Below are 18,543 nucleotides of genomic sequence, written 5' to 3'. Positions count from 1 at the left end.
AAAGGGCTTAGAAAAAAAATCTTTATATTTCAATGGAAAATTCCTTTAGTTATCTTCCTACAACTTTCCTAGTGTTTCAAAACATGACTTAAGCATTTGCTGTATTCCAAAATCTAGTTTCATATGTCAGATTCAAGGGTGTTGTATTTCTTTTTTTGGTATTACACTAATTACTGTCACTTCATCCTATTGAAGCATAATTTGCAATGGCAAACTAGCAAGCTCTTTGATGCCAGGAATTCCCTTCCACAATTAGATTCACCATAAACACCGTGAAGTTTTCAATATTTTCAATACCTGAACATCCTCACAAATCAATCTGGCCTTAGAATATCTATTTGTCCCTAGAGCTTCCTTTAATTTTGTAACAATCACAAAACTAGGTGATTTCTCTAACATATGTGTCCTGACAACTGATATCCACCAGATTAAGAAATCCAGGTATTGCAATAGCATTAATGTCTAGACACAGGTTCCCAAATGATCCATATATTCACAATTATCACATTTTTTATTGATGAATCATGAACATGAGACTGGAAGCAGAATGTAGCTGTTGTGACATCTGTGCCTCCATCTACGTTGTCCAGCACCCCCGGTACCTAATGAGTTAGTTATTAGTCCCGCTGGTCTAAGTATAACCCTCCTCTGCCCCAAATCCCTGGTAGACACATATGCCTACTCCATATTCTGAAAAGTTAAACCTGGCAATCCTATTTTAAGGTTCCCAGTAGCCATCTAACAGCAGCAAGCAGCAGCAGCAGGAAAGAATGAGCTTTGTCTGCCTTTCCCTTCTCTTGAGCAGATGGCCGGCTAAAACTTCACACAGGAAAGCAATTTTAGATTTTTAACTTGGAGATCAAGTAATAACCTCTACTGGCCAAGGATAAGAAAAAGTTGTCTTTGTATTTTTTTTCTGCAAATATAATAATGAAAATTTTAAAAATAAAATTAGATTTCTGGAGTCTCATTAGGTCTTTATCAAAGAGAAAAACGAAGCTCCATGGCATTAAAAGTATGACATTTTTAGGAGGGCTGCAATGTAAAATATGGTTATTAGCACAGTTTTTAAGTGCCTACACCTGTAGCATGTTCATTTTGTGAGGGGTGGGGGGAAAAGCTTAGAATAAAAATATATTCATTTATAGCTAATGAATGAAGATGTATTTCCCACTAGTAATGCTAAACTTTCTTGAGTGGCCCCTGGATACTACAGCTTGTGCAGTGTCACTTTATGATTATTTTGCTTCACTATTAGGGTCACTTTCAGGGCCAGATGTTACTGTTCAAATGATGATTTCTGGTGTCTCACAAAAGTGGAAGTCCAGAGACTTGGAAACTTGCCAGCCACTGCGCTTGCCTAACCCTCCTGCAGAGGAGATGAGCTCCTGCAGGAAAGAAATGCTGAGTGTGAGGTGGGAGTGTGGTTAAGTAAGACGCTGAATACCACTCACTGAACTAGGGATCTTCTGAAGAGATTGTGCTTTGGAATCCTACAATTCTTTTTAGTCCATAATCTCAGTGTGAGCTATCACAATGGAAAATAAAATGCTGATTTATTTATCTATTTTTTTGCTAAGAAAGATGAAAAGATTTTTGAGCAGTTCATGTTTCTCTGTTACTAAACACCTGAAAAAATGTCTGACCAAGAAATGGGCTGCATCAATAGAAAGATTCTCTAAAACTTAAAAGTTAAAAAAAGAATTCTAACTGCACAGAGTTCTTCATGCAAATTCAATACCTGCTTCTGTTAGTTCCTGTGGAGGTAACATATGAAGTTAAAAAGAAATGATATCCATTAGGTTTATATTTTATTTTCCCTATTGATTTTGCCCCTTAAATGTCTGAAATTTAGATTATTCTTTATACCACCAATTTTCTTTAGTCATAGATTACAGGGAAAACATATTTTGGTCTTCTCAAAGACTACAAAGTGCTATGTGATGGCTGACATCTCAGATCAACAGAAAACTTTCTTTAAATTGGATGAATTGGATATCATTTCTTAGTTTGTTGCTTTAAAGAAATATCTTTTATCTTCTATCTTTGCCTAAAATATTATAGAAAATACCCTGAAATTCTGCCTATTAAAAAATTTTAAAGACCTAACATATTTGACTTTGATCAGTGAAAATAAAAATAGATGTCAGATAAATTTATGATAGAAAAAGATATAGATAAATAGATAGATAGATAGATGATAGATAAACAGACACACAGACAAGCAGACAGATATTCGAAAATAAATACTTTGTGAGACAGTAGGGAAGAGAAATTTAATATATGCATACATAAAAATAGGTTTCTGTTCTGACATATTTGCAACTTTTACCATGTAAGATTGACATTTTCTGAATCGATTTACTTATATATTGATCTAAATAGCTACTTATCAATGTGTCAATGGATACCCAAATCCAACATTATTCACTAGAAGGTGGGTTGCTCCCATAGAAAAGGAAATCACATTATCATCCTGCAGAGTATTTTCAAGAAATTATATCTCCTCTAAAAATAATCAACAAATTTCTGATCCAAACAGAGAATAAGAACATTATATCAACTAATTCTCTGCTATTGAACTTTTCCTGAGAGAACTTATATATAGAAATGTCAAGCCTGCTTGACAAAAGATATTAATAGTTGAAACTCTGTACAGGTTACATTCAAAACTTAGAGTTACAATATTTTAAGAGTGATGTTACTAAACGGACTGCTTCCTTAGTGTAAATGTAAGGCAAGTAAAGCAGGAGGATTTTTCTATAATGCACCATTCTTCAAAAAGCCTATTTCTTTGATTCCTGCATTCTACATAGAATCTCTACAGTCATTCTTTACTTATGTATAAATTAAATAATACCTTCTTTAATCTAAATACCATTTTTTTTCCTTCAGTAGGGATAGATAATTGAGACCTGACTATAAGACCAGTCAAATAATTGAGCAATGCTATTAAATCTCATTCTTCTTTCCTCAGGCTTACAACCTTTCCATACCAATCTTAATGTTGGAACTTGCATACATTTTTTAACATTTTAGTTGCTTGCCTTTGGCTCCCACCGAATTTTTGTCCTTCTGTTAATCTGGTGTCATGTTGGGTGGATTGTAGGCTGGATGGGGTAAAGTGTCCTAGATATTCAACATATTTTACAGGGAAAATTGAAGCCACTGCTTATGCTAAACAAAACACACAAAGGGATTATGTTCATTATTTGCTGCACCTATGCACGAAAAGATATTTTCAGCAGGGTCTGCTGAGATTTGGAATAACAAACCTTGTTACTGTTAACAAGTATCATGTGGCTAATTCCAAGTACATTGTTCTGCAACTGTCACAAAACAAGGAATCTTACAAGGAAAAATGGAAGTGTTTCCAATTTATTCCCTTTCTTTCCATATCTTGCCGTTTTTCATATCACCATCTCACTCAATATCTCAAGGTTAAATTTTCTTGATTTTCAAATATGTAAGCTGAATTTAAACTCTGAAATGAAATCATTGTATTATAATGCGTTCATAAATATTAAATCACTTACTGAATTTATTTTTCTATGTATTGCTATATACCTACATGCCATCAATTTAATATATATAAACAAATGAAATACTGATATTCCTTTTAGGTTGTCTAAGACTCCTCTGACTCTTGACTATTTTTTTTATTTGCAAAGTCTTTGCTCAGATTAAGCTGTAGTAAACTGAGAATGGAAAAGATTTTAATTTACACATTTGAACTAATTACTGACCTGTGACATGGGTCAAACCAGCCAAAAATAAGTAGCCCTCCAAAAAATATGACCAAAGAATTTCCTGATGAAACTTCAACTTTTTCAATTTTAAACTTTAAAATGGTCCCATTGTTTTCTAATCTTTAGAATGCAGTTTTAAATTAATTTTTTTGTTTTAAAGAAGTTTTAGATTGCATAAATGTTACATAAAAAATATAAGAGATTCCCATATGCCCTACTCCCTCCCCCTCCCACATCAATAACATCCCTCATTAGGGTGGTACATTTGTTACATTAACAATGCATTTTATTCTTTCCCATATAAAATTATTAACTAGTTCTTCATTCAAGTACCTGAAAATTGAAAAAAAAAAAAACAAATTCTAAATTAAAAGATTAAAAGACTACACTGAAAAATTTTTTTTTTACTAGACATACATTTAATGTAGCTCATTTCTCTTCATCTTTTTCCTAACACTTTAAATTTCACTGTGTAATTTGGAACAGATTTGACCAACTTGCTTTCATGTGTAGTGTTTTTCTACTGCAATGAAAATAAACAAATGGGTATGGTTTTCCACAAAATTGTGGAGATGCTGACTTCACTGGGACTGTTATTTACTTTGGCCATATGTCACATTGTACAGTTCTTACAGAATTATGCATGTCTGGTTTATTCAAACATTACATGAGACTCTTAAGGCTGCATTAGGCCTCACATCAATAAACTCCCTAATGAAAGGAAAGGATAGTGGCTGTTTACAACTGTCCCCTGATGTGCTAGGGACACTAGTTGTGAAGAGAGCTACTAGCAGGTGAGAATTACTTTGTGATTTTTTTATGATGCTGAGGTGGGCCTTCTTATTTTAACTTTATGGAAACATAAATATATTTGCTTTGTACATTTAACTTTGCATGGCCAATGAAAAATGTCTAATAAAGTCCAGAAGTTAAACAAGTTTAAAAGCTTAGAGATTTTGTAGGATGCCATTAAATACTGCTGAAAATGTTGAACATATGTTATATCTTAGAGATAAGACTTGCCCATGTGTTCAAATTGCTGGTACCATTACTCCCTCTATAATCTTTTCCCAGCTTTAGGAGTGTAATATTTCAACATGAAAACTATTATGTTATACTTTTTATTTTGCCCCCCAGAAAAATAAACAGAATTGAATTTCAAAATAGTTAAAATGGTATGGATGCATAAACAAAGCCAAATGCATATCCCACTTTACTTCGTGAATAAATAGACTTATGAAAACAGGACAAAATAGGACATTTGAAAGCATCAAACAATGTACTGCTAAAAAAAAGTAAAAATATGATTAAAGCTATCTTTAAATATTTCAACAAACTCAGTTTCCCTTCAAATGCCATACTTACTTATCACCTCTCACCCTCACACCCCATTACAAGGTTTTTCTTATTCAAATGAAAATAGCTGTTCTATGGCTAAAAACCCAGACAAAATCTATAACAGAAACAGTATCTGCCAAAAGGCCTCCAGAAATCCTTCTGTTCCAGGAAATGTTTCAAATTCATTGACCACCTCCTCTACATTGCCACACTTTCATTTCTTCTCATGTTATGATAAATCCCATCTCTTCATGATGGGGTCCACTGTATATCATTTCTCACCACCCAGGAATAAACTCTATGCTAATTGGCTAGGTACTATTCAAACAACATATAGCAACTGTCAGGTTGTTTTGCTCCAGAATGTTCTAACCTTTGCTGAGTACTGGAACCTCAACATTTCCCTTATCTTTCTCACCTCTCTTGGGAAGCCACTTCCCTCTTCTCTCCCACCTCCATTCAACTATGAAGAATGTAGGATATACCTTCTCAAAGACGTCAAGTAATAATTCTAAGAAAATGGAATAGACATATGTAAAACAAAAGAGTAATAAACTAATAGGAAAAAATAGAGGAAGTGAAAGGAGCATCATACACACCTAATGCCTTCCCTCTAAAAGACAAACAATGTAAAAGTAGTGTAAACATCAAAGTGTTGTCTTTATGTACTAGGAGGTTGTAAAATAAGTCTTATGAGATCACAGAGTGTTTCCTTCTTTTTTAAAATTAAATTTTATAATAGTGCATTAGCTCTTTAGAATATTTCCTGATTACTGGCAGGAATCTTCAGGCATTTCCCTTCAAATTTCGACTTGAACAAAACATTAACAGATGTGAAGCCAGAGGAATGCCTCGCTACTAAATTCAAAGTGTTGTTGCTTCAGTGCACTCCAAGCTGCTTTCATAGACATTGCTATTTTGTTGGAATTAGAGGCAGGGAGGAAATGATTTTTTATGAATGACAATAGGCTACAGAATGCAATCTTTTGTATATTTATTTTTCCCCTGATACTCCCAAAGCGGTATGATATGGAAATCCTGAAACAGTCCTCTCCTTCAGTGTCAAGAGTGAAAGTTGAAAGGAGATAACTTCTGCATGGTATTAGTGATTCATGTGTTCCAAGCAGATAGTGTGTATAAACAAACCTATGGAAGGAAGGCTTATTTTAAACAAATGATAAAAGTCACCACAAAAGTATCCTCCAGATTCTGCTCCAGATCATTTCTGGGACCCCAAAAGGCTACAAATGAGCAGTAGACTACAATGTGTAATATTCTATCTTCTTCCAAATAGCAAATATAATATTTTTATAAATGTCTAAAATCAGAGTAAATAATAACCCAAGTCAGGGAATTATTTTCAGCAATTAGATTTAGTTGCACTTTGCCCTGAATCTGTATCCGTTTCCCTATTTGACAAGGAGGGCTTTGCATCAGGGAGTTACCATGGGCCTGCACTTAGAGGTCCAGGAAAGCAGAAAGTCTGACAGCAATGTGACCTGGATGGCCAGATGCAACGTGCGTTAACAACATAGGAACCTTCATGCTTAGAATTTTATCAGCAGCAACGACGTTGACAGTCTGGCATCTACTGTGCAATGATCAGAGTCTACCAGGATTACTGTATGCAGCTCTGAGTGTCAAAGGGAGAATATAGACAAATTGTTAGGAGACACACTTTGAGAAAACAATGTGAATGGTGTAAGAACTTAGTCCACCGTCATGTGGGAGAAAGTGGAGAGGTTCATCAGGAGGAAAAGAAATATATTCAAAAACATTGTGTTATAATGCAGATGGAGCATTAGACTTTTCTAAATGACCTTTAATAGGATAAGTGGGTAATGACAATGAGCAGATAAATTATTGTTAAATATCTGAATACATGAACTTTCAGCTTGAGCAAACCTAAGAGTAAATGAGTTTCTTCAGGAAGGGTAAGTTCCTATCCTTGGAGTTATTCCAACACGGTATGGAGGACCATGTGGGAGTGGTATAAAAGAATGTAAACATCACCTGACCTATGTGAAGGCCTCTTCCAGCCCTGAGACTCTTATCATTTCAGAAGGCCAACAGACTAGAAAAAGTAGACCTACAGGGATATTAGTGTATGCTAGTGACATCACTGCCTATTTGACAATTTGTTCAGAGGTTGTCCCAAATATCCCAAGGAAGTCCTATTATCACTTTCCTTGTACACTGACCAAAGGCTCATCCTATTAGCAAAACCAAGACAGAAAGAAAGGAAGAATGAAAGAAAAGAGAAGTAAAAAATGAAAAGAGTCATGAGATTATCAGATTCATTGATTTATATAATTTTCCTTTGAGTATATTTCTCTGGAGTTTGGAGGTAAAAGACACAGAACTAAATCTATGCATACTTTTCTTTGAACTTTTAGCTTACCTGGGAATATGCCCGTCAATCTTTGATTAATTATATTATATTAAGATATACAGATGGCTTTTTGGAAACTTCATCAGTGATCATTGTAATTATGCAACATGTACAATCACAGTTAATTTGCAAAAGAAAAGAATGTAGCACCAGGATGGTCAAAACATAACAAATGAAATGCTAATATTATAGTGCACATCATCTATTTTGTATAATTTGAATGAAAAATTGAAAATCTGAAATTCTCTTTTGTTCATCATTTTATGACATTGCAATTAGTCACAAAAGAATGGTGCATATTGATATACTATGCTCGAATATATTCCACTATCAAACAAATAATACTTGATCTCTTTTCCTGCCTAAAGAGCTTTGTGAAATACATTACAGATAAAGACCATTAAGCTTTGACAACTTTGGTCACAGTCAACTTTTTATTTCCAATACCTTCTGAAGTTATAATATTTAATGATGCAGCAAACATGTAATTTAGATGGATTCAGTGACCTCATCAGGTTCCCATGTCGTGCCAATAATAAAAGCAAGAATACAACCCTAAAAAGCCAATAAACTGTGGGCTTATTCTTTAAAATTTTTCTGATCTCATCAGAGATATTTATTTGAAAGAAAATCCACTCCAATTGTTGCAGCATTTATTCTATTTCCAGAAAATTGTAAGTTATAAAATGTGGCCTGTGTCTATGTCATTGTCCTAATGCCTCTGATAAAATTCTCCAAAGCCATAAATTGCACCTAAGAATGAATGATGCAGCTGGCTGGGTAGATATTCGAGACACAAGGATTATCTATCACAGCAATTTACATTGTATATGTACAACTCAAATTTCTGGTTAAATAGTTTTAATAAAGCATCATTCTGATGGAATAATTAGTACTTAACATAATCTGGATGAATCTGAACATCTGTGGATAGTTTACCAGTTTTTTTAAAAAGCATTCTAAGAAAAATCTGGTAATTTGCTAATGAGACAAGGTTGACTCCTGAGGTCCACTAAGGATTCTAAGAACGTGTCCCTTAAATCTCAATAAGAAGGAAGGCATCCATGTGAAATATAAGTAATAAAAGAAAAGCTAAATATAGCAAGTCTATCATGATGTAATGTAATGATAGGAGTTTATAGAGCCTGATATCAAAGACAGGAAAAAGAGAGTTAGTAAAAAGTTTCTTGGTTTGCCCATAATACTGATTGTGGAAGGAGGTAATCAGATTGGCCCCTTTAACAAGTTTCCAATTGGTGGGTAGTAGGAGAATGGTTCTCTCTTTCTATTGAACTAATTTCATCAGTTAAAAAGATTTCCTGCAATAACCAGAGAACTAGGACTAATAAATGTCCATTCCATTTAATGAGAGTAAACCCACAGTTCCATTCACCTTTTGTTCTCTGAACATCAGCCATACCTCAAGCAAAGAGAGTGGGTAAAATGTTTAATGGTCTCAAAAGATCCTTTAATTTACTGGAGAATCTATTTTAGCACAGTATTTTATTTTCCAGAATATCACTTGACCTTTAAACAATGCAAATTTAAGTTTATTTTGATTCTACTTTTAAATAAGGGAAAATTACATAAGTCTTATCATTCAGAAAAAAACATGTAACAATTAATACAGTTATAGCAGAGTTAACTGGAAATTCATGGTACTTATTTTTTAAAAAGACCTTTAATTAATTGCGTTCAGATTATTTGGCATTTATTAAATGCCAACACCTTACCTAGGAATTTTCTGTACTTTTTTTGCTATTACCTTAATAAAGTTTACCACATTTAAATAAATGTATACTTTAATTGCATCATTTACTATTGCTTACTCCTTAATTATGTATTAAAATTGATATAGCTATTCCTTCTTTGTGTAATAAATTCACAAGTGGAGCTCTTCGTTAAAAGCAATTCTTAACTATAACTTACAATTAGACCATTTTGTAACAGTACCTTTGTTAAGAATAATTACTGTCTTATTTATCTATTTTATAAATTCTTACTATATGTTTTGAATTTTAAATCAGTACAGGTACATATTGTCAATTTTTTGACATATTAACACATGGCAAAACAAAAAAGGAACAGATTTTAGCTACAGTGCCAATGTCAGAAAATTTGACATTTCTGCCCTAACAGATTCTAATATAATTTTTCTATATGAATAAAATCCAAAGTCTTTCAAATTTCTTCTTTTAAAAAATCTACACAAATGGAACTGGTAGTATTAAAGTATGGCATGAAACTGTGTGGACTATTTATTTAATATGTCTGTTAAATATTTCTGATTATAAAGGTAATTTACAACCATAATATAATTGCTAATTATCTACAAAACATCTTGTTTCCACATTCATTGACAGAATGAAAAGAAGCCTGCTGAGTAACTTTACTTATTAATATGCTATCTCCCCATTTTTTTCACTGTACGCATTTATTTAATCTTAGATGAATGCATGATCTATGAAGACAGTTAACCATTTCTTGTTTGTATTAGCTTAAGATATGAAAGTTTTCTCTCATCACAGTTATAAATTGGAAGTCATGAGCCCATGAATAAAGTTCTGGCGATTGCCCCATTTCTATTTGGATTGAATCCTCACAGCATGGCTTCCTTTCTTTAATGCAAATTCTCAGAACAGAAATAAAATTTTTCGAGTCCCCCTCTACCCTGTCATTTTTGTAGATGTCTTTCATTAGGTTTGAACAAAGGCTAAGTTGGTCTTGTGAAGAAGCCCCAGGTAGATGCATCAACAAAGATTCAAAACTTTTGGCATCTGTTATTATGTTTTATACCTCTTGTTTATGGTAAGGTCAGTCATCACTAAAGGTAATAACTATTTCCTGTTGACAGCATTTTGTGTTGATAATAATGAAAGAAACTGAGCTGAGCTTGATAAATAATGCCAAAACACATAAACAATACAACCAAGAACTAGCATTTCATGTCTTTAAGTAATCAAGCATTGCTAACAGATAAGGCAGAGTAAGAAGCGATTAAGTCAAAGTAGCCTAGGGCAAAGGATTACCTACTTTAAATCAGACAATGTAGCACCCAAAAGAAGAAGACTGTAAAGACGACATTCAAATTCTTATTAAAAAAAGGGACAGGAGCAAGTACAAATTCCAGGCAGGGTATGGGCCCAGAAATGAAAGAAAAGGCACTGCTCTTCCTCTTTGCCTCAGACTGATCTTCCTGATAGGGCAGCTAAAATCTGAAGGAAAGCATCCACCAAGACAGAGGCAATTTGCCAAGGCTGTGAAAGGTGTATTTTGCATTGGCTGCTTTGTATGTGTTCACTCCTGATGCTCAAGGGAATCCCTGTCACATCAGTAGCTAGATATAAACTTAAGGAATAGACAGCTCAGGAACTAAACCCCAGATTTAGCACTTTGAAATACTAATGTGTATAGCACACAACAAAAGATTATAAGACAAAGAAGCAGGAAATGATGACCCATACTAAGGATCAAGTTAAAAATCCAGAAAACACCAAAGAAGAAGACTAAACTTTGGACATAGCAGATAAAGACTTAAAAAAAAATTTGAGTAAACTCAAGGAAATAAACTGAATCCAACACCACATTAAAAGAATAAAAAATCAGCATCATATGTGATTTATCCCAGACAAATAAGGGTGGCTCAACAAGAGAAAATAAATTTATATAATATACCACAAAAGTAGAACAAAGGAAATAGGAAATAAAACAAAATGATTATCTCAATTGATGTAGAAAAGGTATTTTACAATATCCAGCACTGCATCTTGATAAAAATGATTGGCCAACTAGGCATAGAAGAAAATTTCCTCAACATGATAATGATCTTATATGAAAAATGCACATCTAACTTCATACTCAGTGTTCAAAGATTGAAAACTTTCCTTCTAAGATTGGACCTGAGACAAGAATGCCCACTGTACAGCATTCAGTATTGCACTGAAAGTTCTTTCCAGAGCAACTAGACAAGAAAAATAAAAGATATCCACATTGAAAGGAACAAGTACCTTCCATATTGGCAGATGATTTGATCCAATGCGTAGGATATTCTGAAGGATCCACAAAATTCTATTAGGTATAATAGACTATTTCAGCCAAATGGCAGGGTAGGAGATCAGGATGCAATAAACACTAATTTTTCTACACAGTAAAATAAACAATCTGAAGGAGAAATCAAGGAAAAATTCCATTTACAATAGCAACTTAAATAATCAAATAAATCAGGAATGAATTTATCCAATGATGATAATGACTTTTGTTTGGGAAACTACAAAGGACTGCTAAAAGAAATTTTTAAAAAATCTTAAGTAAATGTAAGGACACCCCATGTTCACAGACAGGAAGATAAAATTATTAGTAAAATAACAATTTTACCCAAAGGAATTTACAGATTCAATGCTATCCCAATCAAAATTTTAACAGCTTTCTTTGCAGAACTGGAAATGCCACTCATCAAATTTATATGCAAGGATACATTGCCCCAAATAGCCAAAACCAAATATGAAGGAGTCACACTTTCCAATTTCAAAATGTATTACAGTTCTACAATAAGCAGTATGGAATGGCACATGAACAGAAATTAGACCAATGGAAGCAAATTGAGAGTTCAGAAATAAACCCTCACAGCAATGGCAAATTGATTGTTGAAAAGGTTTCAAGTCCACAGTTTTGGATAAGAATAGTATCTACAACAAATGGTGCTGGGAAAACTGGATATACATATGCAAAAAGAATGTAGACCCCTAAATCATACCATATACAAAAATTAACACAAAATGCACCAAAAACCTAATGTAACATGTTTTGTGTGTGGTGTATATATCATCAAAAAAATACAATTTACAAAAATAATGGGGTAAGGGGATGGGGAGTGGGGTATATGGGAAACTCTTAGGTTTTTTAATGCTTTTAAATGTTTTTTTAATGTAACATCCTTTATTATTATTTTTTTTTAAAGATTTATTTATTTATTTATTTCTCTCCCCTTCCTCCCCCCTCCGGGTTGTCTGTTCTCTGTGTCTATTTGCTGCATCTTCTTCTTTGTCCGCTTCTGTTGTTGTCAGCCGCACAGGAATCTGTGTTTCTTTACATTGGGTCATCTTGTTGTGTCAGCTCTCCATGTGTGCAGCACCATTCCTGGGCAGGCTGCACTTTCTTTCGCGCTAGGCGGCTCTCCTTACGGGGCACACTCCTTGCGCATGGGGGTCCCCTATGCAGGGGACACCCCTGCATGGCAGGGCACTCCTTGCATGCATCAGCACTGCCCGTGGGCCAGCTGCACACGGGTCAAGGAGGCCCCGGGTTTGAACTGTGGACCTCCCGTGTGGTAGACAGACGCCCTAACTACTGGGCCAAGTCCGCCACCCTGTACCATCCTTTATGATTTATTAACTTTAATTTAAAAATGTAAAATAAATAAATAAAATGATCTATTAAAAAAAACAGAATCCAATGGGAAGCGGATGTGGCTCAAATGATAGAGTTTCCACCTACCATATGGGAGGACCTGGGTTCAATCCCTGGGGCCTCCTGGTGAAAAAGAAGAAGAGAAAGCATACCCACATGGTGAGCCTGTGCCTGCACAAGTGCCTGCATGGTGAGCCCGTGCCCACGTGAGTGCCTGCGTGGTGAGTCAGTGCCTGTGTGAGAGCCCATGTGGTGAGCCAGAGTCCCACTCAAGTGAGTCATGCAGCAAGATGATGACACATCAAAAGAGAGACAAGGGGAGAGTCAAGGTGATATATAGCAGAAACCAGGAACTGAGGTGCACAATTGACAGGGAACCTCTCTCCCCATCAGAGGTCTCCAGGATCAAAGTCCCACTGAATCCTAGAAGAGAGAAAATGAGAAAAGAACACAGACAGCAAAAAAACAGGGTAGGAGGAGGGGAAAGGGGGAAATAAATAAATAAATCTTAAAAAAAAAAAAGAACCCAATGTATAAATCTTCTAGAAGAAAATATAGGGAAGTATCTTCAGAACCTTGTGTTAGGCAATGGTTTCTTAGACTCTACCAAAAGAACAAAGAACAAAAGAAAAACAAACAAACTAAAAAGAAAAATGGGGCTTCATTAAAATTAACAATTTTTGTGCATCAAAGTTTCCATTGTGAAAGTAAAATGAAAACATATAAATTAGGAGGAAATACTTAGAAACTACATATGCAATAAGGGTTAAATATCTAGGATATATAAAGAAGTCCTACCACTCAACAATAACAACAAGACAAGTCAATTAAATAATGGGCAAAAGTGCTCATTTAGTCAGCACATAAAGTAAAACTGGAATGATATAGAGGAGATTATCATGGCTCTTGTGCAAGGATGACACCCAGATTCATGGAGCATTCCATAATTTTATACACCAATGTTTGGTAAACCCATAACTTCTCTAATAAAGAAAAAAATATGAGCAAAAGACTTGAATAGATGTTTCTCAGAAGAAGATATAGTGTCAAAAAGCATATGAAAAGATGCTCAACATGATTAATCATTAGGGAAATGCAAATCAAAACCACAATGAGATACTATTTCACACCTACTATTAATAGAATGGCTACTATTTAAAAAATGAAGAGTAACAAGGGTCGAGAAACTATGCATATGAATGCACTTTCATTGTTAGCGGAAATGTAAAATGATGCAGTCACCATGGAAATAGTTTGGCAGTTCCTCAGAAAGTTAGGTATATCATATGAACCGGCAATCCCAATTCTATTATAGGTACATACCCCAAAACTTGAAAGCAGGATTTGAATAGATATTTGCACACTGATGTTCATAGTGGCATTTTTCACAAGTGCCAAAAGATGGAAGAAACCCAGTGTCTATCAACAGATTAATGTATAAACACACTATGGTAAATGCATGCAATAGAATATTATTCAACCATGAAACAGAAGGCAGTTCTGATTATATGAAAAGCCTTAAAGACATCACGTTGCGTGAAATAAGCCAGGCACAAAAGGGCAAATACCGTATGATCTCAATGATGAATAATTAGAATAAGCAAATTCATAGAGTCAGAAACTAGAACATAGGTTATCAGGGGCTGGGTAGGTTAGGGAATGGGGAGTTAATGCTTAATTGGTAAAGAGTTTCTGTTTGGGTTAATGAAATAGCTTTTGTAATGGATGGTAGAATGATATTGCAAATATAATTAACACTACTAAATTATATATTTGAATGTAGTTAAAAGGGGAAATGTTAAATTGTGTGTAAGTTTACCAGAATAAAATGAAAACAAAACAAAACAACCCAAACAACTATACAATGCAGTGAACAATAATCAATAATATAAACTATGGACTGTAGTCAATAGTATAAATATAATAATATGGTTATCAGTTGTAACAAAATTACCACACTAATGCAAAATGTTAATAATTGGGAAAACGGCATGTGTGAGGGGAATATTTGGGAAATCTATATTTCTGCATAAAATTTCTGTTAACCCTATAAATTCTGGAATAGAAAAAAAATTTATAGATGATATGCTCCAAGATTAAGAAAGTCACATTTGCTAAAATAATACAAATCTATAAATAACTAAATAAATTAAACATTTATATGAATTAATGGTCATATTTTCATGTTTCACAAAAGGATTTTAGTCTCAAAGAAAGAGCTGAAGAGAGGGAAGTGTGTTTTATTTCACATGCCATTTTACAATAGTGACCTGAAATGAAAAAGAACACACACCAATTTCTATTTTCTTTGTGGCAAAATACATTCATACAGTGAAATTCACTCTGATGCTGACTGCAATTTAGCCAAATATAAGACTATACTTGAGACTGAGGTATATAAAGCATTTAAACCATGACATGTCTGAGAAAACAAGGGAGATCAATAAGAATGTATGCAAAAAAATTCAGTGCATTGCAAAAAACAAGCCAATGTCATTTCCTGAAGAACAAGTAATATAGTTGGGAAAGGCAAAAAAAAAAAACATGTACATGGTGATTATATAAACAACAAAAGCCCTTTGGTGTTTGTGATTTTTTTTTTTTTTACTTATATTTCACATCCTCAGTGGGTAAAAAGAATATTCAAAAAATGTTTCCTTAGACAGAACAGAATAAATACGTTAGAAAGTGAGGATTGGAGGACATGAAACACTGAGCTTAAAGAGTCCAAATGGGAGAGCTCCCTCAGAGGGATCTGAGCCTGGTCTATAAATATCTTCAAGGTAACCGAGATAAGGGATGGACATCTTTCATAATGCCAGAAGATAGAAGGATGCAGAACAATGGCCTGCAGGTAAAGGAGGGAAAAACTTTTGCTGGTTATTTTAAAAGTTCTTAAGACTAAGGTCAAATGGTTTGAAATGCTAGCAGACAAGGGCACAGCAGTGATTGCTGTTGACAGTCAAGGACGATTTGTTAAAAGTATTCTTACTAACCGTGCAGCGGTGAAACGGGCAAACCAGGATCTGGACCTCCTTAGCATTACAGAGCCTGTTAATGGGAATTGTCTTAGTCTGCCAGGGTCACTGTAATAAAGTACCACAGACTAATTGGCTTAAGCAAGAGGAATTTATTGTCTCGTGGTATTTATTGTTTCATAGTTTTGGAGGTGAGAAGTTCAAACCTAAGGTGTCAGCAGGGCCAGGCGTTCCATGAAGTCTGTAGCAAAATGGAGGTGGCTTGCCGGCAGTTGACAACTCAATCTCTGCCTCTGTGGAATGGCCATCTCTCTCCCTGACTGTCTCCAGGCATACTGGATTACGGTGCATCTTGGTTGTGTTGCCTCACCTTAACTAACGATATCTGCAAAGGTCCTATTTATGAATGGGTTCCCTTGCATAGGACCAGCAGTTAGGACTTGAACATGTCTTTATGGGGTAGGGGGTGGAGGGGACACAGTCCATAACTGGAATGGAATTTTTAGTGAGACAGAGCAAACATCTCTTCATGGGATCATCCCCATTGACCCACAAGCTAAGTGAGTCAGGTGTAAATGTCCTAGGAGCCAGACCTTACCTAGGCAAAAGAGCCCTTCTTGTCTGCAGATGGACTCAAACTCAGACCCTCTGGCCGTTTTACATTCTGTCTCTGGTCAAGATTCTTCTCTGTTTCGAAAATAGAGTATTTTTCCTCATATTTCTAGAAGTAATACAAGCTTACTACAAATGTTCAGAGAAATAAAGATTATCCTTAATTCAACCATGCAAAGGGATTTACTATAAATTGTTTTTATTTATTTCACCTGTATTTTTTCCTAAACAGATGCATGTATATTTTGAAGGATGGGATCAAACAATACATTGCATTTCAGCCTAATTCTTTCACTTAATATATCAAGGGCATATTTCCATTATAATAACTATAATAAATTTAGGTCAGACTCAGAATAGGCTAAGCTAAAAAGTGGTGTCAGATTGAGGAAAACAAGCTCTGCTATTTTCCTCACAGCTGCAAATCTTGGCTCTGGGTAGCCTGTGAGGGAAAGTGAGGACGCATTTTTAAAGATGTTGCTAAATTCTTCCACTGAGACAATAAAATAGTATATTCATGTATTCATTCAGCAAACATGTACGGGGTGGCTATTAGGTGTCGGCCCTGCACTAGCAGCTGAAGGCCACCAACACAGTGACAAAGCATGGCCATAAAGAGTTTCTCCCTGCTCCCTTGCTCCACTATTGACCCTGGAAGAGCAGTAAACATCTTTTATTCATTTTTATCACTAACACAAAGCAGAGTCTTGGCATATGGCTAAATTGAACTGGGTCTAAGTGAGACATTCATATAAGTGATCATTTGAAATGCAGTGTAAGTATTGCAGTGAGGACCGATTCAAAGTGCAGCAGAAGCACAAAGGGTCTGGCATGTATGCTGAAAAACCTCACCAAAGGTGGAGAGGAATTTGAAATAAATTAATTCTCAAATCACAAGGAGATCAGATGTGGTAATTCATACATTCAAAAATTCATTTGCAAATCTAAAGTTTAGCTATGAGGCATACCTACCTCATTAAAACTTTTGAACCTCATCAGTTCATCAAAACCTTTGAACACTTTGTTCACAAAAACTGAGGTATCTGACTACCTTACCTATAGACCCTTCTCAAGAGACTTGATGGTAGCCATATGTAAGCAGGTCAGAGATGAGAGGGGAATTATCCATTCAGTACAGTCTGGGTCTATAGCAGTTCATAAATTCCAATAACTTCATTTTCTATTCAAAGGAGAAATTGTTTAACTTTTGCTGACTCAATAATAAGACATGTTAAAATGCATTTAGCATCTTCTGTTTGTAAGAAACTATACAAAGCACTCTCTCCATATGTGATGGTTAAGTTCATGTGTCAACTTGACTAGTTAAGTTGTCCAGTTTTTTGGTCAGGCAAGCATGGCTTGATTGTTATAGTGAGAATATTTCATGAATTTAAATCTTTATTGGGTTGATTCCATCTATGGCTGAATACATCGATAATCAACTAAGGAAATTGTCTTCAACAGTAAAAGAAGTCCCATCTAATCAGTTGAAGGCCTTAAAGTGAGAACTGATGATTTCAGCAGTCAGAAAGAATTTCTGTCTCTACTTCGGCCAGCAAGCTTCTCTTGCAGAATTCAACAAAAACCTTCTTTGGAGTTCCCAGCTTGTGGCATGCCCTATGGACTTTGGACTCGTCCATCCCCATAGTCATGTGAACCAATTCCTATAATGAATTTCACAATATTATATATCTATATCATGTCAGTTGTGTTTCCCTGGAGAACACTGACACTATATTAGTATATCAATGGTATGAGCAAAGTATTAATCTCTCAATTTTACAAAACAGGAAACTGCCACACAAACAGGTTAAATAAACTGATCACAATCACAAAGTTAGTATATGGCAGAGATGAGACTGAGACTCAGATATTCTGTTTTTATTCTGTTATGCTCCACTATCTTATTCAAACTGCTCAGTATTTACTTGGATTTATCAACAATATAGTTTGTGTAGAATTGTAAGTCCACAGAGGACATGCATCATATCTATATTAACAGATCTTTAAGGCTTTCAGTATATTGCTACTCAAATATCAGTTTTCTACTGCTTAACATGAACATACA

The 18,543-nt window shown here is 34.8% G+C and overlaps 1 protein-coding gene and 1 non-coding gene across 5 annotated transcripts in view; one reads left to right on the top strand and one right to left on the bottom strand.

Moving 5' to 3' along the window:
* LOC101424034 (protocadherin-9) overlaps positions 1-18,543 on the bottom strand; it is a 947,185-nt gene that overhangs the window by 111,371 nt on the left and 817,271 nt on the right. The gene's annotated exons all lie outside the window — the stretch shown is intronic.
* On the top strand, positions 13,730-13,836 carry LOC111764944 (U6 spliceosomal RNA). The gene has a single exon (XR_002797418.1). It is a non-coding gene; the product is annotated as a U6 spliceosomal RNA (small nuclear RNA).

The sequence above is a fragment of the Dasypus novemcinctus genome, chromosome 15 (assembly GCF_030445035.2).
Source record: "Dasypus novemcinctus isolate mDasNov1 chromosome 15, mDasNov1.1.hap2, whole genome shotgun sequence".
NCBI lineage: Eukaryota > Metazoa > Chordata > Mammalia > Cingulata > Dasypodidae > Dasypus > Dasypus novemcinctus.
Note: the sequence above shows the minus strand (reverse complement) of the source record. Positions and strands in the feature narration are given on the sequence as shown.